Source organism: Elgaria multicarinata, chromosome 1 (genome assembly GCF_023053635.1).
Source record: "Elgaria multicarinata webbii isolate HBS135686 ecotype San Diego chromosome 1, rElgMul1.1.pri, whole genome shotgun sequence".
Lineage (NCBI taxonomy): Eukaryota > Metazoa > Chordata > Lepidosauria > Squamata > Anguidae > Elgaria > Elgaria multicarinata.
The window spans coordinates 205,430,306-205,454,214 of NC_086171.1; the positions used below are offsets into that span (position 1 = coordinate 205,430,306).

General features: G+C 44.1%; 1 protein-coding gene across 1 annotated transcript in view; it reads left to right on the forward strand.

Annotated features, from left to right (window-relative positions):
* The window catches only part of CDH4 (cadherin 4), a 1,028,403-nt gene that overhangs the window by 465,242 nt on the left and 539,252 nt on the right, over positions 1 to 23,909 (forward strand). The gene's annotated exons all lie outside the window — the stretch shown is intronic.

Consider the following 23,909-nt stretch of genomic DNA (forward strand, 5'->3'; position numbering starts at 1 on the left):
TGAGGAAGAAGCATTTTCTCTTCTCTCTCAGTATATTTGATAAAATGCAGAGTATAAACAATCTACCTAACAAACAGGATGCACTTTCCTGCCCCTGGATGGAGTCCGGGTTCCACCCATCTTTCTTATGGAAAGGACAGCCATATATGCCACCAATTTGAATGTCTGTTTAACCCCCCACCATCCTGCCCCCAGTACTCGATATGGTCTGGCCACCTTATATCTATACTTGCCCCTTTAAAAAACAAACACATAGAATCAGTCTCAGCAACAGATAATCCAGAAGGATGTAGATTAGTGATGTCACTGATTCCAGCCAATCATTACTATGCATTTCCTGCTTCTGCTTCAAACCTTTTGCCTTACCTGAGCTCAGTCCAGGGCAGGTGGTATATCTGAACCAAGTAATACAGTGAGTTCGCCTCCACAGTTGAGTCACCGTTATGAACATCTATATGTATATCTTAGAACTAGTTGATGCCTCTTTCTTTTTAGTTTTCTGTAAGCCCTTCAAAGACTCTTGATCAAACGTCTCTCCTCCTCCTCTCCACGGGTCACTCACTGCTTTATTTTAAGTACCCAGTGGGCAGTGTCACTGATCTATAAATACCTATGTGCAAAATCAAAGTTAACGTGTATAATCTTTTAGGGGACTTAACTCTGGGCCTTCCTAGATGGGGCTTTAGCCCGGTGTGAACCCCGGGCTCACCCTGGTGCGTCCAGATGACACACAGGGTATCCCGGGCTCAGGCAGGGGTGAACCCTCCCTGGGCCCGGTTTTTCCTGCAGTCTCAGGCTGAGCCCGAGACTGCAGACGTGTAGCCAGCTCCACCGCTTTCCCCAGCTACCGGATTTACTCCCGAGTAGCTGGGGAAAGTGGCGGATGGGCCGCAGCACTCCACAAGAGCACCACAGCCATCAGGGCTACGGTGGAGACATGGGGGGGCGCGGGAAACGGAGGCCGGGGAGATCGGGGGGGAATCGCAGCCCTGGGGACATCAGGGGGAATCACGACCCAGGGACATCGGGGGTGTGGGAATTGCAGCCCAGGGACATCGCGGGGGAATTGCAAGCGGGGGATCGGACATCGTGGGTGGGGGAAGGAGAACAGGGTCGGGGGGCAGACGGGGAAAGAGAACCAGGCCGGGGGGCAGACGGGGGAAGGAGAATGGGGCCGGGGGGGGCGGACGAGGGAAGGATAACGGGGCCGGGGGGTGGGGGGGAAGGAGAACGGGGCCGGAGGGCAGACAGGGGAAGGAGTATGGGGCCGGGGGGAGATTGCGCATGTGGGGGGAAGGAGAATTAAAACAAAAACAAAAAAAACCCTACTTACCTTTCCTGGCTCCTGCGCTGCTGCCGCTTTAAGAACAAAAAAAATGGCGGCCGCAACGGCTCTCCTCCAGAGCTCATTGCGGCTCCCGTGTGAGTAAGGGTGAGATCTCGCGTTATTCATAACACGAGGTCTCCCCTCCTCTCCCCCAGATTTTCCACCAGGTCTAGCAAGGCCCTATGCTCATAGACAGGCAAAAGAGATGTCAAATCAAACTTCAGAATACATAAATTGGCAGAAATATACAGGGCTTTTCTAGATTACTCTGAAAATCTGATAGTGACAAAAGGTGGTGATGGAACTCTAAGAAACAGAAGCTGTGGTATTTGAAACCTATTGACTGCAAGTACTCTGGATTCAGTTTTTTTTAAAATGAGGTCCCCCCCACCTCCCCATCTCATCTTGCAGAACATTAATGGAAGTTCCAGTTGCTCAGAAGTTTTAAAAGCAGGACCTAGGGACAGACAGGGCAATGTTCTGTTGATAGGAAGCCGCTCAGATGAGAAGAGAGTAGTTCTATCATTGTTTAGTCTCAACTGGGAGACTTGAGGGCCCTATATCCTGGGGTCGTCCCGGGATCGTTCCTGTGCATCCATATGCCACAAAGGGGATCCCAGGAGCAGGCAGGGATGATCCCTCCATTTTCCTGGGATAACCCTTAGGTGTAGAAAGGGCCTGAGACTGCATTCGGACAACACAATAGTCAATGGTGGGTTAATAGCCAACTCCACAGTTGATTATCGTGTGGGTACTCCCCACACAACATGCTTATTATCAACAGTGGTATGGATTAAGGCCATTGACTGTTAGTCAATGGTGTGTTTGATTGAAACATCCCCTACCCTCTCCCCCCCATCAGTCCTCCTGCTGGTATCCCATCAGCCATTGCCAGTTCTGCCAGCTGGACTAGAGTGGCATCTGGCACTTTGGTTGCTCTTGCCAGGGGATTCTGTAGTCACTGAAAATAGCCAACTATGTGCAACGAAATAGTCAATGGTGCCCACCACATGACACAATAACCAACGGTTGTTCAAATAATCAACTCTACACAGCATTGGTTATTTGCGTTGGTTATTTTGGCCGAATCACCAACCGTGGTGTGAAAAAGTCCCAACAGACAACACAGTAAAACCTCTGTTCACTATCTAAACCACCTTTGGTTATCATATCATCTGAACCTAGTCTGCATGTGCGTTCAAAACACTGTCTGTGAGTGGTGTGCATATGTGAGAAGGTTGAGTACGAGCACTGTGTGGATTGGAACTTAATTATCCATCAGGTTTTGCACTTCCCAAATATTCTGACACAGTTCTCATCCCCCCCCGTCCCCTCCACAAACCCCCCATTTCAAATAATGTCTATGCAGATGCAGAAGAGAACGGACTTTTCATTCAACCTATGCAAAAGTGACACTGGCAGGAAACGGACTGAACCATGTAGGGAAAATAACATAGAGATGGTATCACACAAAGAGAAGTGAGTGTGTAGATTTATGTGGGGCTCGCTTGTTGTGGGGCAGGTCCACCTGTTATGATTGCTACAGGAAACACTGGTGTTACCCCTGTAGGTGTGTACATGCAGCATTAAAGCCTAGCGTGCCTGCAGATGGGGAAAGGGATTGGGCCAGGCTTCTAGCTGTGCGCATGCTGATGTTCAAAGCTCCATGAACACGCTTTGGTGCCGTCTGCATAGGGGGTAACAAACCAGTGTTTCTTCTCTGCATGGATGGGCCTGCCCTTATCTGTCTGTCCGCATACGTAGCTATTCAATAGCAGGGCAGATCTTCTTATTTTTTCTCCCATGGCCCCCTTTTCCATGTGCGTCTTTCAGCTACTGTTGAGATTTCCGAGCTAAATGTGCTTCTAAGAAATCTCTATTGTGTTCTGTCCCAACATAATTGCTCCCGCTAAATGTTTCCCTTTCAATCGCTTTCCTTCTGAGTTGTGGAAGGGCAGCTTGTTCTCCTCTCGCCTCCTTGGCTGATGTGACTCATGCGCCACTCTCGAAGTTGCTTAGGAACAGGAACATTTTGTAGAAATTGAAGATGAGTCTGAACAATGACTGGATTTACAAGTACCACCGAAACACAGGAAAGTTCCCAGATCTAAGCCGTCAGTTACATTTTATCTCTCAAATATGAAATCTATCTTTGTTTCCAGGTTTTGTGGGGAGGGGTTTTCAAGATTGCCACCATGATGCATGCTGTATAACTAGAAGGGACAATTATGGCACAATCCTAGGTATGTTTAGACAGAAAAATGTCCTACAACTCATCCCTCTAGCAGCCATGCTGGCTGGGGCATGCTGCGAATTGCAGGACTTCTTCCTGTCTAAACATGCATAGGATTGTGCCCTAAGGGTGTTAGGAGACAACCCACTGCCTCCCATTGAATTTGGTAGCATTACCGTCAACCAGGTTGTAATTGAGACTTTACAATCTCTCATGCCAATTTGTAACCACCTCTGGTACTAGAGATAGCATACAGCCAAGCCAAGTTGACTAGTAGCCATTGATGGCCCTAGGACGCAATCCTATACATGTTTGGGCAAAAAAAGAGGTCCAGCAACTGGAAAATCCTAGCAGTTGTAGGACTTCTTTCTGTCTAAACATGCATGGGATTGCATCCTTACTGCTTTTTCTGTGTCCTCAGCTTGAAGGACCTCAAATTTCAAGGAGGGATATTATTATATGCAAGGACTTGAATGGTGTGAGTGAGCAGGCAGGCAGAGATGGCTATTGGCTGGGTGGTTGAGCCTGTGAGCAGTAAGAGAGGGAAACAGACCTTGAAAATAAAGAGGGCAACCCCCAAATAGTAATTTCTATTTTTTCTACTATTCTATAGTATTCATGAAGGATGTCTTTTCAGTACAGCTTGGATCTTCTTTTTATATTTAAATTTTCAGTGATTATTGGATCCCCCACCTTAAAAACGTATGAAGGCACTTTCATTGAAATCACTAAATTTAACGGCAATGGGCCTGGAGAAGGAGGTCTTTATCTGTTTTAAAATGGCTGCAGAATTCTGATCATCCAGGTGTATGTTATTATAAGATGTCCCATCCATGCAGAATGGGGTGGGGGGACCGGTTTGTACCTTTCAAAATTCGAAAAAATGAATAAATGTGTGTGTGAGAGAGAGGGGGGGCAGGGGGCATGTCTAGACCTCCCGGTGTTCTGGGAGGGAGTGGGGAGGATCTCACAGTATTCTGCTCATGAGATCCTCCCCCTCAGTCCACACGCGACGTCCCAGGAGGAAAGAGGACGTCGCGCCCACCATTTTGGTTCTTTAAAATTATTATTGAAGATGAACACATGAGCGCTCAATCGAAAAGGTTGTTGTTTTAAAAAAGATCCCACTCCCCTCTCCCACCCCCGATGGGCACGGAGCTCCTAAATGCCCCATGCCTGGTTCCCTGCTCCTCATGTTTACTTGCGAGGAGTTGTAGGAAGGAGAAGATATAGTTGTAGGAAGGAGAAGATATAACTGTAATAAACAAACAAAAGAAATCCCCTGGCCTAATCTAACCATTTTTCGTGAGTGTGGCAGCACTCATGCATACACCAAACATCCACATTTATGTGAGCTCTCCAGTCATTTCACTGGAAAAGACATGCAAAGGACTGGAGTTAATGGAAGAAGGTCATTCATGTGGAAATGGCACTTGCTGATTGGATCACAAATTGTTATCTGGATCAGCTGCCTACTGTTGGCGTTCCATCTATGCTGGAGAACCAATTAAGCCTCCTCCGTTCACCAGTTGCTGGGGAACTAGAGTGGGAGGGTGCTGTTGTGTTCATGTCTTGCTTGTGGCCTTCCCATAAGGATCTCCTTGGCCACTGTGGGAACAGAAGGCAGGACAAGATAGGTCTTTGCCCACACCGTTCTTATGTTCCTTCTCTGCCTTGGAGAAGGAGGCGGAGGCGTGTGGGGAGAGTCACACAAATAAATGCCAGATGATAAAGCACATGCATTTGAACAATTCTAATGATCTTAAAAAATCTGGTGAATAGCTGTTCCGGTGAATAGCTGTTTGTGTGTTTTGAAAGATTTTCTACAAAGTGTTGCTGTGATTGATGTTCACGATAAAAGATCCTCAGTCTTTAAATCAACTATCCCCCTCTTTTGCAGTGATATATGGCAAAGCAATGCGGTAACGTTGATGCTGCTGTCATATTTGGGGGCGTTCAAAAGAAAACCATTAGGCAAGATTTAAGGTGTCTGCGTTGGTGGGGGGCGAATGATCTCGCCTGCTAATGAAGATGCTTAGGAGATAATTAGTAAAAGGAGGCACTTCCAGAACTTTATGAGCTAATTGAGGATTGAGAAGTTCATAAAATTAAGGAAGAGGATTGAGGAGTTCACAAAATTGAAAATTCACAAACGAGGTCGTTTGCAAATTACAGTCCTAGAAAGGAATTTAGTTAGAACAAGAGGCAATTAAGGGCTTGTTTACACAATCCAGTGATATTCACATTATTAATTTGCGGATGTTATCCAAAGTCAACTCCATAATCTTTTGAATAGCCAACTAGCAATGCAATCCTATCTTTGTATTCTCGGAGGTACAGTATATTTCACTGGGTTTAATGGGCTTTACTCTCTAGTAAGTATGAATAAAATGGCAGTGTTGGTCTTTTTGAGGCCGGAACTACATGTTAACAGGCCATTTTGTGTACTAGAACCCTGACTGCTGCCTACTCTATGTAAACGAACAATGGAAAGGAGTGATCTGTAGTGAGAACGGGCAGAGTGGTGAACTCAAGGCTGGCTTGAAGGTCAAAGTCTTGGGTCCAGCGGTCCCAACCAACCATCCAGAGAGCAGCAGGTAAAGATAGAGATGTCCATCATGGGTAGGGTGACCACATAAAAAGGACGACAGGGCTTCTGTATCTTTAAGAGTTGTATACAAAAGGGAATTTCAACAGGTGTCATTTGTATGCATGCAGCACCTGGTGAAATTCCCTCTTCATCACAACAGTTAAAGCTGCAGGAGCCCTGCCAACTGTGATCAGAAACAAAAGAGGGTATGGCACCTGCAACTTTAACTGTCGTGATGAAGGGACTTTCACCAGGTGCTGTATGCATAAAAATGAGACCTGCTGGAATTCCCTTTTCTATACAACTGTTAAAGATTCAGAAGCCCTGTCCTCCTTTTTTCATATGGTCACCCTAATTGTGGGTAAAACTTCCCCATTTTGGGCCCAATCGATTCCCGTGGGCTCATGACTGAGCTTGCATTTGTGAGCCGAGCCAGGGTTTGTTCCTGAAATCTAGTATACAATACATATACTCTGTGTGTGTGTGTGTGTGTGTGTGTGTGTGTGTGTGTGTGTATGTATGTGTGTATATATATATATATATATATATATATATATATATATATATATATATATATACAATGTGGCACCCGGGCCAGAGTGTGGCCGGGGTGCCACACTCTGCTGTGGCACCCCGGCTGTGGAATGAGCTCCCTAAGGAGGTTCGCTTGGCACCTACATTATATGCTTTTAGACGCCAGGTGAAGACCTTTTTGTTCTCCCAGCATTTTAAGTCTATAAATAAATTTTAACTTGGTGTTTTAAATTTGTAATTTTGCATTGCTGCTGTTTTTATCTGGTTGAGCTTTTATATTGTATTTTATAGTATGGTTTTATAATGTTGTTTTATACTTCGAATGTTTTTAATTTTTGTGAACCGCCCAGAGAGCTCCGGCTATTGGGCGGTATAGAAATGTAATAAATAAATAAATAAATAAAGGGAGAAAGGGAGAGAGAGAGAGTGTTTTCCTCCCCAAAAAATGCAATTTGGGCAAATGGCAGCTGTAATTTCAGCTATTTGCACCTATTTCAGCTGCGATTTGCACCGACTATGCAAATTACATCCAAAATGTGCACAATTTGTCCAAATTATAGCTGTAATTTGTTTAAATTGTGGTTGCAATTTGCACAAATTGCTTTAAACAATTTTTTAAAAATTGAAAATCCATGAGCTGATCGATCCATGCAGATCGAGTCAGGCCAGCTCGCGCAAAGAAAGCCAAAATCTGTGGGACGGGTGAGCTGACTAAAGCTGGGTGAGGTTCAACCCCCAGATGGAATCCTCCACCATCCCTAAGTGATGGGCACAGTGGCAAACCAGTCCAGCATCTACTCCTGGGTGAACATGCAGGAGCCCACCAGGGTTGACACTATTCACCACAGCAGCGTTTCACAATTGTGGGAGATCCGATCATGGGTTTCCTGTTGTCTGATCTAGTTTGACCCCCAAGAGAGCCATTTACACACATGGTCCTTCACACAGCTTCTGAATGCTGAACAGAACACAGGAGTGCAAAAAGACCCATGCTATACTTCTTCCATGTGTTCTTGTCATGTTTCCATCCCACCCACCCCACATCCACTTCTGAATTTACCTAGCATTACCTACAGGTGGTAGGTCTTGTCTTTGAAATACTACAAGCTGTAAACCTGTTTTCTTTAATGGAAAACAATCACTCTAATTAATTTATTAATTAATAAGCAGTCTGTTTTGTTCTGCATCTAGTAGTAGTACGAAACAGTGTGTTTGCATGGAATTGCAGCATACACAGAGCCTTGCAGTTCTACACGTTCCTGGGACTTCTGAAATCAAGCATTTAGTGTCGTGAAATGTGTTCAGCAGCTGTAACAGTCTTTGTCCTGGCATCTTGCACAGTGTGCTTGTGTCAGGCGGCTCAGCCGTTGATACGAGCGAAAAAGGCGTTTTCTTTTGTTGAAACTTAAGGCCTTCTTGGTGTATCGTCGTGTCATTTTGAATGGAGCTCTAGTTTATTTTCACTGCTGGGTGGAAATGCGAATAATGCATAACACATATGGTGCTTTGCATAGTCAAAACAATGTGGGAATATTTACATTAATTCCTTCCATATATTTACGAAGTAAGTAAATATAGCGACTGGCAATATGGATGAAAAGCAAGATGGTGTATTAATTTATTCTTGAGGATCTGGGTGCTTGAAGATTTTTTGGGGTCCACATTTTGGGCAAAGCGATCCTATGGCCCCTAGGCATTGTCTGAGGGGCGTAAGATATGGGTTTTTTTTACCTGTGATGCCATAGACAGTGATATGAACTCTGAGGTGAAAATCCATACTCAGTTCTTCAACCCTGTTCCCTTCTAAGCCACTGCGGACAGTGTCAAGACCTCGGAAAAGGAGAAGAAAGGGGGAGAGATAAGATGAGAGGCCAAGTTCTGCAGGATCCTAAAACCTCTTGAGCCATGGCCCCGCCCACAGCAGTGTGATTCCACAATAGAGTTTCTAGTGGAAATTACTGTAAAGGAGGACTGAAAAGTGAAAATTCCCTCTGTCATTCCTTTGACACTGTTGGCAACAGCCCAGGGGGGCAGAGGATCCATCGAATCCTCCAAGATCAGAAGATTATTGGAAGCCTCCAAGATCATACGATCATAAGGGCCATTCTGGATCAGACCAAGGGTACATCTAGACCAGCACTCTGTTCATACAGTGGCCAGCCAGCTGTCAACTAAAACCCACAAGCAAGGCACCCATGTTCCCCAGCAACAGGTGTATATAGGCTTACTGCTTGGATACTGGAGGTAGCACATAGCCATCAGGACTAGTAGCTATTGATCACCTTCTCCTCCAGGAATTTATCCTTCCCTCTTTTAAAGCCATCCAAATTGGTGGCCATCACTACCTCTTGTGGTAGTGAATTCCACAGTTTTAAGCTATGCACTTAGTGAAGAAGTACTTCCTTTTATCTGTCCTGAATCTCCCACCAGTCCGTCGGAGGCTTCTATCTAGTGGGCAGCAATCCCGTTGGATCGTGCCCGAAGTGAATCAACCTGCTTTGCACTTCAGAACACACTTATCCACCAGTTTTCAAAGCTTTCCTAATTTTATAATCCAGTTCTCAGCTCAAAAATGCATACAAAAATGTGTATTTTTAGGGTAAAATCCATAGAAAAATGCACACAAAAGGGGCATTTTGTGGAAGAAGAAAAAAGGTTGAAAATAATGTATAATTACTATTTTTATTTAAAAAAAAACAACCCCACAGCTTGCTGGGTGAAAACAGGATGGAACAGATTTAGGAATGAAGATGTGAGCAATTGATACTGACTGAACATAGTTTGTGTAGTCAGGAGTTTATTCCTCTTATTTTGATGCTGGAGGTAAATTGATCCATCTATCCCTACTTGTGGAAAAAGAGATACAGGGGTGTGGGGAAACCACCTGTTGAGAGAGCCCTCGTCTGGTTGTTCTAGAACAGTGGTTCTCAACCTTCCTAATGCCATGACCTTTTAATACAGTTCCTCATGTTGTGGTGACCCCCAACCATAAAATTATTTTCGTTGCTACTTCATAACTGTAATTTTGCTACTGTTATGAATCGTAATGTAAATATCTGATATGCAGGATGTATTTTCATTGTTACAAATTGAACATAATTAAAGCATAGTGATATTGTGAAATATTTATTTCTAATTACAAATAAATGAAATGTCTCGGTTCCTAAGACCATCGGAAAAATGTGTTTTCCGATGGTCTTCGGCGACCCCTGTGAAAGGGTCGTTTGACCCCCAAAGGGGTCCCGACCCACAGGTTGAGAACCGCTGTTCTAGAACCTTTGATATTCTGGATCTTGACTCCTAAGTGGCTTTCACTTCTGCATTGTGAGTTATTGTTCAGCTTTTGTCAGACTATGTAGCCAAGGGAGGAGCAAGGCATGAGCATTCCTTGGCCAACAGTGATATGAACATTTTCCAAGTTGTTCAGACCAGCAAGCAAGCCTGATTTGGATGTGTTAAAGGGCAGGGGGAAATGGGTAATGCTTAATGAGCACTTGATAATTGTGAAAGAAGAGACTTCCTTGGCTTCTGTGGCCACTCTCCTTTTTAATCCCAAACTGGAGGGTAGCACACTGTCTGAATTCCCACCTGCCATCCCTCATAACCCCAGACCTAGACCCATGTGCCAAGGTCCAACAGGCCCAGAGGCAAACAGCAGGGTAGAATCAACCCAAAGTTAAGATTCTGGAGCAGGAAGACAATGGGGCAGCCCTTCCCCTGCAGACACTTTGCTCAGGTTGAGGACAAAAGCCTGGAGAAACTGTTATATAGGGTCAAGCAGGTCACCTGATCTCCCTGTGCTAAAAAAAAAAATAGTAATACCATCCCTGGCCGTTACAGGGATGGAGCTGCTGTGAAGCAGAGATCTGGCTGGGAGCTTCCTCAGCTCAAGAGGGCCCCAATGGTGCAGGCAATATGATGCCTGGGCCTTGCTGCTATTGATGGTGGCTTCAACAGGGGCCCTTGGACATGGAACTCACGAGAGACGGGCTGTTTAAAAGATTAAGTTCTGAACTTCTGGAGCACTTAACTCCTGGAGGAGGGGTTAGTAATTGCACCAAACAACCTTTTCCACCCCCACCCCCAAATTTTGGTTTTGCAGTGCATAAATGTTTGGGGTCCAAACCTGAAATATTGATATTTCCAGGATTTTTTTAAAAAAAATATCATTATTTATTACATTTGTATACTGCCCCAAAGCTAATGTAGGATAGTGATATAGTAATGTAAGATGGTGAGATCCTAGTGATCCTAGTGATCATAGAATCATAGAATAGCAGAGTTGGATGGGGCCTACAAGGCCATCGAGTCCAACCCCCTGCTCAATGCAGGAATCCACCCTAAAGCATCCCTGATACCATATTTCTTTGTTTCTAAGACGCCATCGATTCTAAGACGCACCCCCTTTTTAGAGATGTTTATTTGGGGAAAAAGGGCATCTTAGAATCGAAGAAATACTAGTTCCCTCACTGCCCAGCCAACCTCCTCCCCCCCCCGCGCTTTCTTCTCATGGTTGTGTCCTTTTCTTTTTTCCCTCTGTGCGAGAAGAAACCGCCGTTTGCGTGGGAAGAAGGGGGGGCATAGAAACAAAGAGTAAACAATATTTTCGGGCGGGGAGAGAGAGGAGAAGACGTGATTAAGGAGCTAAAACGCTTCTCCCTCCAGTCCCGCGTCTGTTCGATGGGTTCCGTTTAAGGCGCTCCAAATTCTCCATAGGATCCGGCTCTTTACTTGTCGGTGCACCAGGGGACGACAACACGCGAGTAAGTCCCGTGGAAATCAATGGGACTTCTGAATAAATTTAGGATTTCTGAAGCACCTTCAAGACTAACAAAAAACCAGGCACTTACCCTCCCAGCTCCTCCTCACTCGCACGGCTCACGGCTGCTGCAGGAGCTTCCTCTTTTCCTCTTACCGTATTTCTTCGATTCTAAGATGCCATCGATTCTAAGACGCACTCCATTTTTAGAGCTGTTTATTTGGGGGGGAAAGTGCATCTTAGAATTGAAGAAATACGGTAGATGGTTGTCCAGCTGCCTCTTGAATGACTCTAGTGTGGGAGAGCCCACAAATTCCCTAGGTAACTGATTCCAATGTCGTACTGCTCTAACAGTCAGGAAGTTTTTCCTGATATCCAGCTGGAATCTGGCTTCCTTTAAATTGAGCACATTATTCCATGTCCTGCACTCTGGGAGGATCGAGAAGAGATCCTGGCCCTCCTCTGTGTGACAACCTTTTAAGTATTTGAAGAGTGCTCTCATGTCTCCCCTCAATCTTCTCTTCTCCAGGCTAAACATGCCCAGTTCTTTCAGTCTCTCTTCATAGGGCTTTGTTTCCAGACCCCTGATCATCCTGGTTGATATAGGGTGGGATACAATTGTTTTAATAAATAAAGAAATGGTCACACAATAACTGAGCTAATTCAAATTTCGGGTGTGTCCCGAACTCACTAGAGTAGGGGTAGGTAACCTGGCGTTCTCCAGATATTTTGAGCTACAGTTTCCATCAGGCCCAGCCAACATGGCCAATAGTTAGAGTTTATGGGAGTTGTAGTACAAAACATCTGGAGGGCACCAGTTTTCCTAGGCCTTCTTTAGATTCCTTTAGGCAAACAACTGTCTGTCCCTTGCTCACAGCATTCCATTTGCAATCAGAAGATGGTAATTTTGACCTACCTACCAGGGTTGTTATAAGGATTACAGAAATAATCCATGATGCACTCGGTTAGAACTAGGTGTTGTTTCTTTTCTTTTTTTTTTCTTTTTAAAGAATAAATAAATCTGTCCCGGTTTTATACATGCCATTTTCATTCCTTTCCTGAAACACTTCTGTGAAATATTTCACAGAAGCTCTAAATCAAATACAAATTTGTTCCACAGCAAGCCTGAGAAGAGTTCTGTGTTCGTTGTTGTTGTTGTTGTTGTTGTTGTTGTCGTTGTACATTCCCCCCCTTCTTTGACATTGTAGTGTAAAAGAAGGGGTGTCTTTTCCTCCCCACTGGAGGAAGCCAAAGACTACATCAGAAAAGATTGCATAAATACAGAGATAAACAGTAGAACACTTGTCTGTTTTCCCTTTCGGATTTCAGCTCTTTGGGGAGGATTTCTCATTAAGGGTACTGCTCGCATTCCAAATATGACAAGCACATAATGATTAGGACACAATGTGTTATGTATCCAGTAAACATCAGCTATTGACAAAGGCTGCAATCCAGTTCACAGTTACACACGCTTAAGCCCCATTTAAATAAGTGGAGCTTAAGCGTGTTTAGCAGCATGCTGGATCGCAGCCAACAACTCTTTTGCAAACAGGTTTAAAGATGCCCACTGATCCTCTGCTCATTGGGTTCGGCATTAAATGTGCCTTTAATAATGTGCTTCTTATGTACGTTTGGTACGGGGGGTGGGGGGGGATCCTTGCAAACTTCCGTAGGCCTGTCATGATGATCAGCATTCATGGCTTGCCATAGATTAATGGCCAAGCCGTGTTTTAATACTGTTTAAATTGTTTTAGGATTTGGAAATAGCTGTCAGATATAGAATTCTACGAGGAATAAAAGAAACAAAATTCTCTCCATGCAGATAGTTGTCTCCGCATTGTGTGTTTCTGGTTCTTTTACTGAGGCCTTTGCTAGATGGGGTGAAATCCCGGGGTGATCCCCGGGATCGTCCCTGTGCATCCACATGATGCACAGGGGATCCTGGGAGCAGGAAGGAATGATCCCTCCCTTGCCCCAGGATCTCGCCCTACACTTTGGGCCCCCTTTTTCCGCAGTCTCAGGCTGAGACGAAGACCACGGAACATGTGTGCGGGCATTGCGGTTTGTCCCAGTTCCTCGCGGTTCCTCACGAGGAGCCGGGACCCGCACATGGGGCACAGAGCTCCTCAGGAGCACTGCACCTATCGGGGGTGGGGTGGGGAGCAGGTTGTGTTTTTTTTTTTAAAAAAAAAACTTACCTTTTCACATGCGGCGCGTGACGACCACAGAGGGAGAGGCGTCACGCCCGCCATTTTGGTTTTCTTTCTTAAAGAAGTTGCGCACGAACCAAAATGGCGGGCGTGACGCCTCTCCCTCTGAGGTCGTCACGCGCCACGTGTGAACAGAGGTGGAGATCTTGCGATAAAAATACTGCGAGATCTTCACCCCTCTGTCCCGTTAGACTGGTAGTTCTAGCTGAGGACTAAGGGTGCAATCCTATGCATATATAGGTCTAATCTACACCAAGCAGCATATCGCACTATGAAATGGTTATGAAAGTGCTATATAAAAGGCAGGAGCCACACGAAGGAGGATATAGCACTATGGAAGTGGTATGAAAGCGGTGTATGGTATGTGTCAATGGGCCCTAACAGTTGCACTTCAATAGTTCCATAAACCAGTAGTGTGGCTCCTGCCTTTTATATACCACTTTCAAAGTGCAATTTTTAACAATTTCCCCCGCTCACCCCACCCCAGATGGGTGCAGAGCTCCCCATGCGTGGGTCCCGGCTCCTCGTGAGTAACCGCAAGGAGCCAGGACAAACCGCAACGCCTGCCCACACGTTCCGTAGTCTCGGGATCAGCCCAAACCATGGAAAAAGTGGGCTCAAAGGGTAGGACGAGATCTCGTGGAAAGGGAGGGATCATCTGTCCCTGCTCCCGGGATCCCTTGTGCATCATGTGGATGCACAGGGACGATCCCGGGGATCGCCCCAGGATATCACCCCGTCTAGCTATGGCTTCAGTCTGGATACAACCCTATGCTTCCAGAAGATGCTGGCCATATAACTCTGGACTTTTACAAACAGAGTGTGAACATGATAGCCAGTCCCTCTTTTTTATACTCCAGCATCTAATATTCAGAAGTATACTGTGTCTTCATTGTTGTGCTGTTTATTGATCTTATCGAATAACTATTGAGAGACCCAACTTTTATCAATTCATGAAATTCCTTTCCAGACCCACCGAAGCTAGTTTCTGTCACCCCAGAACATGGCGATGAATATTCCATAAACTGAATTAATCTTAATCAGCCATGGTACAGTGGTAACATTTTTCATTTTGTCCTTCGATGATAAAGAAACCGAATTCCATTTCCTGTAGCCTAGGAGTGAACCTGAAAAGCACAGGAATAGTATCTGTATAATTATGGGAACGTAGGAAGCTGTTTTATACTGAGTCAGACCATTAGTCCATCTAGCTCAGCCTTCCTCAACCTGGGGCGCTCCAGATGTGTTGGACTACAACTCCCAGAATGCCCCAGCCTGGGGCATTCTGGGAGATGCAGTCCAACACATCTGGAGCGCCCCAGGTTGAGGAAGGCTGACTAGCTAGTCCAGTATTTTTCATGCTGACTGGTAGCAGTTTTCCAAGGATTCAGGCAGGATTTTTCCTGGCCCTATATGGAGATGTCGGAGATCGAACCTGGGACCTCCTGAATGCAAGGCACTTGCTCTGCCTCTAGGCTACAGTCCCTTATAGGGAACATTAGAATACATGCCTATGTATATCATGAAACAACATGGAGTGACAGCAACACACACACACACACACACACACGTGAAACCATCACTTTCTCTAGCCATTTATATTCGGTGTTCAGTTGAAAGATTTTTTGACTTTTTTTGTTTTGTTTTGTTGGCCTTCTCCCAAAAATGTACAGGAGTAATCTACAAAGCGTTCAGCATGAGATCTTCAGTGCTTGCTGTGTAACAAATGTGCATTTGTTTCTGAGCTTGTTGTTGTTGTTGATGATGATGTTGTGGTTCATTAGGGTGACCAACTGTCAGGATTTCCCCGGATTTGTCCTGGTTTTTGTTCTTTCCATGGTGTCAGGGGGGATTTTCTATCATTTTCAGTAATGTCCTGGAATGACACACCTTCCCCTTTAAGGCTGCCATTAGCATGGCAGGAGGGAATGACATGCTTTCTTGAGGCACATCATTCCCCCACCCCGAGCTCCAATTGAGGTCTTAAAGGGGAAAGTGGGTCATTCGTGGACATTATAGAAAAGGCCCCCATTGGAGTGGATGGTGGTGGTGCAGAATGAAATCCTTTCCCCTCCTCCACTCCAATCAGGGTCTTTAAGGTGGCGGGGGAATAACGTACTTCCTGCAGGACTCAGAAAGCTGCTTCCCCCCCCACACACACACTAGATGTCCTCTTTTTTGGTTTCCCAAATATGGTCACCCCATGGTTCATGTTTCACACAACCTCGCCAATGAAAGGAATATAAAGGGATTCAAACGAAAGCAGCGTTGGCTTGTGCGAACGGTTACTATCCTGAAATGGGACTTGCATGACCTTAAACAACCTATTGTATTCTACGCGCCGCTGTTGCTCTCTTTCGGTTTCTGTATCATTCTCTGAATGTAAAATACACATCTGTATAGATCATAATCCCTGTGGGACATGTTCTGGAAGAACAGCCGTGTTAGTCTATAAAATCAGACAGTGCTGTGACACCTGAGAGGCCGAGGCTATTTCAGATGTTTCTGTTTCCTGCACCAAGATTAATTCATCTGTATTTTTTAAAAGTGCCTTAGGAACCCATAGGCCTAATCTGGCCTGTAGAGCTTCTCCATCCAGCTTGCAGAGGCCCCGTCCCCTCCCCAAGTCAGCCTCCCCAAAGGGAGGGGGAGGGTTAGGATCACCCCATATAATAATAATAATAATAATAATAATAATAATAATAATAATAATAATAATGTTTATTTCTTACCCGAGGTGGGTAATTGATCGAGGTGGGGAACAACAGTAAGAATAAAATACTGATTAAAAACATAGTATACATTGTTAAAACATCCTAAAAGCATGCTAAAATTCCACTGGATAGGCCTGCCGGAAGAGATCAGTCTTTATAGCTTTCTTAAATGCTAAAAGACTGTTAAGTTGACGAGTCTCGTCCAGCAGGCCATTCCACAGTCTGGGAGCAGCAGAAGAGAAGGTCCTCTGGGTAATACCTGTCAGCCTAATTTTGGCTGGCAGAAGGAAGTTCTTCCCAGAGGACCTGAGTGTGCGGGGCGGATTGTACGGGAGAAGGCGATCCCGCAGGTAGCCTGGACCCAAACCATGTAGGGCTTTAAAGGTGATAACCAACACTTGATACTTCGCCCACCATACTTTGCCATATTACACAGAGGTTAACCTTAGATTAAGAACCTGTAAAGTCCCCGAGAGCTGATTTTTCACTTTTCTCACCATATTATCGTTCTGTGGTTTTGCAGCGCTGCCCTGCAAGTATGCTCCTTTTGCCTTCCCTTTTAACACAGAGAATTTCAGAACCGGCTCACAACTTTGCTGAAATTTCTAGTCTCTGTGGGCGTGCTGTTGTTTTCCTTATAGGTTACTGATGCATTCCTTACATATCAGTATTTATTCAAGCCACAGTGCTTGCAAAGCACCACCCTCCCATTGCGATCCCCTTTTCTGCTATGATTTATCAATCAGTGCACACTTTAACCTATAAAAAATACAAAAACTGCAGCAAACAGCGTCGGTACCGCAGCAGTGCTGGCTCCAGGATTTTGAGGTCCTGTGAGCGAGGCCCCCTCAGTGGACCTCCTCAGTGAGTCTACCTTCTCACCAGCTGCTATTGGTCTATGCCATCTTTCTCAGCATTGCTTGCTTGGCAGGCAGAGAGCCAGTGAGCAAGTAGGCCGTGGCATCGACTACACCTCCTTTTCACCGCCATGGTCTGGACCAGAATGAGGGGGCAGGTGAACAGGTTGCAGTGATGAAGAGGAACAATTCCAGAGGGCTCATATCAGTGGGACCCTGCTGGAAGGTGAGCTCTGGGCTGTCGCTCAACCATGCCTACCCTTGATGCCAACTTTGCGTCAATGTGGACAATTCTGGGCATTGTCGACAGAATGGAGCATGCCCAGAATTAAAACAAAAAACAAAAATGCAGAGAATTGCAGATCCCTAATGCTTTGCCTACCACTCTGGAAACCAAGATCAGGTAGCTGAGAATCTCAAAGTCCAGGGGGAAGTGTGGATGGGGAGAATTTCGTAAGTATCCCTTGCCACTGTCAAGCGGCAAATCTGTGCTCTGGAAGATCGAATGCTCTGCGGATGTTTGCGGTTACCAGATAATTCTGTGGCAGAGTGCACACCCCTAGTATATGTATTTTCTCTCAAAAGGCACATTTTAAAAATGCATATATTTGGGAAATGTGGATGTTGGTGGTTAACTATGTTCTGATCTGTGCATTTGGAGGTGGGGAGAAGGACAGCTCATATCAGAATCAACAAAGATCAGATCTTTCAAGCATCCTTAGCTGGTACTGTCTATTTTGACTAGCAACAACTCCCCAATGGTCTTTATTTATTTATTTATTACATTTCTATACTGCCCAATAGCCAGAGCTCTCTGGGCGGTTCAGAGAGTACTTCCAAGTACTCATTTTATAGGGTGACCATATGAAAAGAAGGACAAGGCTCCTGTATCTTTAACAGTTGCATTGAAAAGGGAATTTCAGCAGGTGTCATTTGTATAAATGAAGAACCTGGTGAAATGTCCTCTTCATCACCACAGTTAAAGCTGCAGATGCCCTGCCCTCTTTTAAATCTGGTCACTCTAGTATAGCTCCTGCAGCTTTAACTTTGGTGAGGAAGAGGGAATTTCAACAGGTTCTTCATATCTACAAAAGGCACCTGTGGAAATTCCCTTTTCTGTGCAACTGTTAAAGATACAGGAGCCCTGTCCTCCTTTTCATATGGTCACCCTACACTACATGAAAATGCCAAGGATTGAACCTAGGAATTTCCATTGCGGCAGGATCTTTACCTCTAAATAACCACCCCATCCCTTTAATGTTTAACATACAAAAGAGTGTTGTATACTGTGTCTTCACAAAACTTAAACAGAAATTTGTGCAATCTGCAGCCATGATTTGTCCTGGAGTTCATTTCCCTTAGGAGTTCTTGGTTCATGCGGTCTGTGTATGTCATCCTTCCCCAAGCTGGTGCCCTCTAGATGTTTTGGACTTTAACTCCCATCAACCCCATCAGCATAACCAATGGTCATGTTTTCTGGGCACTGTAGCATCAAACAACTGGAAGACACCAGGTTGGGGTGTCCAATATATTTTAATAGACTGCAAATTGTACGAATCACTTCTGTATTGTAATTAGTGGTTTTTCAGCAGATAAACTGACCTGAAATTAAATCAACAACAAATCTTGTGGCACCTTGTTTATTTACTTTTCAAAGCTGATGCTGTAAAGAATTTGTTAGTTGTTAAGGTGCCACAAGACTTATTTATTTATTTATTTAACTTATATTCCACCCCCATAGCCAGAGCTCTCTGAGCATTTTACAGAAATTCTAAAACTGAGATAAAAACAAGTATACAAAATTAAAAATTCTAAAACACAAAACATACACATAAAGCATTAAAAACATGTAGGTGATTAAGATGTGCTGCCATATGCCTGGGCAAAGAGGAAAGTCTTAACCTGGCGCCGGAAAGATAGCATTGGTGCCAGGCGAGCCTCGTCAATAAGATCATTCCATAGTCTGGGGGCCACCACCGAAAAGGCCCTGGGAGTAGGCACCCGGAGGAGGACCTTAGATGTTGAACGTAGTGACCGGGTATATTCACATCGGGAGAGGCATTCCATCAGGTATTGTGGTCCCTAGCCGTGTAAGGCTTTATAGGTCAAAACCAGCACCTTGAATAGGGCTCGGAAACATGCAACATCTTAATCTGTTGCAGCCCAAACAACAAACACAGCTATCTCTCTGGAAACTGAAATTAAATGATGTTCCTCAACAATTTGCCTTGTTTAAAACTACATGTATGCAGGTGCAATAATTAAGAACCTCAAGTTTCATTCCTTCTACCAACAAACTTACTGAATGCAGTGGATCGATGGCAGAAGCTGTGAGCCGTATAACATTCATGTTGAGTCTAATCACAGTATTGGTAATTAATAAACCAGTTCATAATCATAACAGATGTTGGCAGTCAGATAGACTCTGTCTTGCTTGGCTTTATTCCCCCAAGTTGAAGATGATTAATTTTGTATTTTTGCTTTTCCATAAACACACATGCACACACACACATACAAGTGGGCACACAGACACACAGTGTTGTTATTTTAGGGTTTTGAAGCGAGAAATATATTCTAAAAATTGGAATACTTTATCATTTATTTTCTTTAATTAAACCCACAATGTAATGGTTGGTTCACAGTTCTCAGGAGAAGCAGCAGCTTAGTTTGTAGGATGTGTGATATTCCTACCGTTAGTTTTAACAACTATAAACTTTCTGGGTCTTGTTCTTTCTTCCACCCCCATTGAATTTTACTCTAAAGAGCAAAATACACAAGTTCTGTTCTTTTCACAATGTTGGTATATCTTTAAGTGACGATTAACACAAACACTGTAAATAATATACAGCACGCATGCGTCGTTTGTGTATCGTGATAAAATAATTGTCGAACCTCATGGATTATATTGGATTATACTGGATTATACAAGCCGCCTTCTATGCTGGACTAGATGAACCCTTGGTCGGATCCTGCATGGATCTTCTCATGTCTTTTCCTGGAGCCCTCTAGGTATTTGTAACAGCCCCAGCCAGCATGGCCTATGGTCAGATGTGATGGGAATTACAAAGTGAAAGAACTGGGGGGCACCATGTCATGGAAGACCTGATTATACTAATCTGTGGCTTTAGCTAGACTTACAGTTTAGCCTGCAACAGAGGAGGGAAAGTCCTGCGATGTGTTTATCGCGAGATCCCTCCTCTGGCTACACATGACGTGCAACGACCTCAGAAGGTGTGTCGTCGCGCCCGCCATTTAATTTTTTTTTTAAAGACGTAGCAGCACACGAACGGCCGTGTGCTAAAGGTAAGTGGTGTTTTTTTTCCATTTAAATTATTTTCCCCGCTCCCCCCACCCTACCCCCAATGGGTGCAGTGCTCCTGAGGAGCGCTGCAACCTGTGCACGGCTCCCAGCAACATGCGAGGAATCACATGGAGCCAGGTCAACCTGCGGCACCTGGCCACACGTTCCGCGGTCTTGGGCTCAGCCCGGGACCGTGGAAAAACCAGGGCCAAAGGCGAGGGCTATATCCTGGGGCAAGGGAGGGATGATCCCTCCCTGATCCCGGGATCCCCTCTGCATCATGGGGATGCACAGGGACGATCCCAGGGTTCGCCCCGGGATAAAGCCCCGTCTAGCTATGGCCTGTGTTTTTTATTATTATTATTATTATTATTATTATTATTATTATTATTATTATTATTATTTATATAGCACCATCAATGTATCTGATTGAAATTCCTCAAAGGTAGTTATTGATTCTGAATTTTCTGGGACAAGTGTTTCTGCAAGCCCAAGTCTTTGAGCTTTGACATAAGGGTTGGGCATACAATATGTTATCTGTGAAACTCTCACCTGCTTCCTTCCTCTAGCAGAGGCAATGTGGTTATCTCAGTGCATTGGTGAATTTCAGGTGCCTCTTAAATGATGGTTGATCCCACTTCTTCAATTTGATCTGAAATTGACTATTTTTTAAAAGATCCGTTGGAAAATAGCCAAAGCCAACACAGATCCTATTGTGCTTGTGATTACCTCATATGGACTGTGATGAAATCTGTACCTGTTGCTCCGATCTGCCCTCTGCGATCCACAAATCCCCTTGCCTAGCTGCTGTTCTGGTGGCTGACACTTGAAATGCAACTATATCAGGGCTCTGGGAAATGACATTTCTCCAGGATACCTAATGTCCTTAGTATTGTCACCAGCCATCCTGGAAACTGCATGTCCAAACCCCAGGAAAAAGGAGAGAGAGATCTGTGCACCTAAGGGTCAGAGAAGAAGGGAGATTTTTTTTCTCCAGCTTGGATTGCAATCCAACTGGTGAAGAAGGCATCAGGAATTCATAGGACTACACAAAGTTTTATTTAATCAGTTTTATGTACTTATTTAAACTGTTCTAGGCCACTTTAATGTTAAAACTTCCTCCCTTATGAAACATCTCCAAGGTACTTTCCAGTTGCCTTTATCAGAATGATCATAAGATTGCCATTAATAGAACAGAGTTTAATTTACTTTACTTTTTTTTTCCCTTTCGAATTGGAGAACACAAATCAATCTCCTCTCTGTTTTTCTTGACCTCTTGTTTGTATTCATTCTGCAAAGTTGATGTTTTTATGGTAATCACTTTTTTCTATAATAAAAGAAATTAGAAGGCAAACAAAGGGCCAAAATATAATCTTTTTCTTGCCTGGTAATACCAGCACTCAAATTAATGTGGATAAGCGTAAGTGCTTTTTTTTTTTTTTTGCTCTGTATTCTGGTTTGGGAAAGAGCATTGCCAACCCTAAGCTTGCCTGCTGAGGATATTTGATGCTTTTGAATTATGTGTGCATTGTAGAGGGAGGATTCAAGGTACATCAAAAGTTTGTATTGATTTCTGCCAGGGGAACAGAAAAGAACTAAACACAGCAAAATGTTGTTTGAATCACTTTTGTTTTATAATTTTCTTCACCAGTGAAAAATGACAGTGGATAATACCAAAGAGGGCTATGTGTGTGATAAATTAACTGGTTTGTTTCTTTCACAAAGGTCTATTTTATTGTCAGAGAAAGAGCTGATATTCATATGACACTCGACATTTGTTGGTACATCGGTTACATTTTGTTTTTGCTCACTTGATACATTATTTCTATGCACCCTTGAACGCTGGGCTATGAACTCCAACAAACAGCTGTTGTTCCCCAGAGCAGATAACCTTGATAATATACAGATTCGGCAGGGCCATGGACATATCTGCATTATAAATAAAGTTGCTGAAATTTGGAGTTTGATAAATGCATAGTTCAATTTCAGTCCAAAGGGTGACAAAATTCTTCAAGTTGATCTACACTACTGCTTCACAGTGTTATTGAAGTGCACTGAGAACTGTTGGGGCCCATGACACTTCTACACCAAGCAGGATATAACGCTATGAAAGCGGCATATGGCATGGGTCATGGGCCCCAATAGTGCACTTCAGTACAGCTATAAAGCAGTAGTGTAGATCCTGCCTCCATATACTGCGTTTATACCGTTTTCATAGTGCTAGATCCTGCTTGGTGTAGATCTGGAGTTAGTTACATTTGTAGCCTACTCTGTTCTGTGCGCTTTATTTTAGTGTCATACATAACAAAGCACAACTTTCCCCAACTTGATGCCCTCCAGATATTTTGTACTACAATTCCAGCATTCCTAGGTATTCACTATGTTGTCTGGGGCTGATAGGGGTTGAATATGGCATATTCCTATTATTATTATTATTATTATTATTATTATTATTATTTATTTATTTATATAGCACCATCTATGTACCAAAAGATCATAATTGGCACCTAACCAAACTACTCTCCAAATGTTTGAACTACAAATCCTATCAGCCTCAGCCAGAATGGCCAATGGAAGCCTTCCACAACTTGATGCTTTCCAGATGTTTTGCACTTCAACTCACATAAACCTTCGCCATCAGGGCCCATGATCTGGAAGACACAAGGTTGGGAAAGGCTGATATTATGAGAGTTGTAATCTAAAACATCTGGATTGAATCTCTCAGTGACCATTGGTTATGATAACTAACTGGAATATTTATGTTTAGAGGCAGGATAACTCTGAATACCAGATGTTGGGGACGTTCAACAGGAGAGGGGTGGTGGTCATGTCTTTGTATTCTACTTGTAGTGATGAACTGATGGCCACCAATTTGGATGGCTTTAAAAGGGGGTTAGACAAATTCCTGGAAGAGAAGACATTCAATGGCTACTATTTCTGATGGCTAGTTGGTATATCCACTATCAGAGGCATAAACCTATGTACATCTGTTGCAGTGAAGTAACGTGTATCTCAGATTAAACCCCCTGCTTGTGCGTTTCCCATGGGCAACTGGTTGGCCACTATGTGAACAGACTTCTGGACTAGATGGACCCTTGGTCTGATCCACCATGGCTTGTCTTATGAATGTATTTATTTTATTTCTATGCCACCCAATAACCAAAGCTCTCTGTAATTATGCATCTGGATGGGTGTTGTACTCAGAATGCAAGATTATGTGCCTTCTTGGTCTGATCCAGTAGGGCTCTACCTGCATTCATCCCTGGGGGAAACACAGACATGACCAATACTGCCATGGTTCCTCTTTCTGTTTATGAACACAGATCCAAGATTTTAAGTGGAGTAACATGAGCAGAAAAGCTGGGTGAAACAAGAACCCACAAA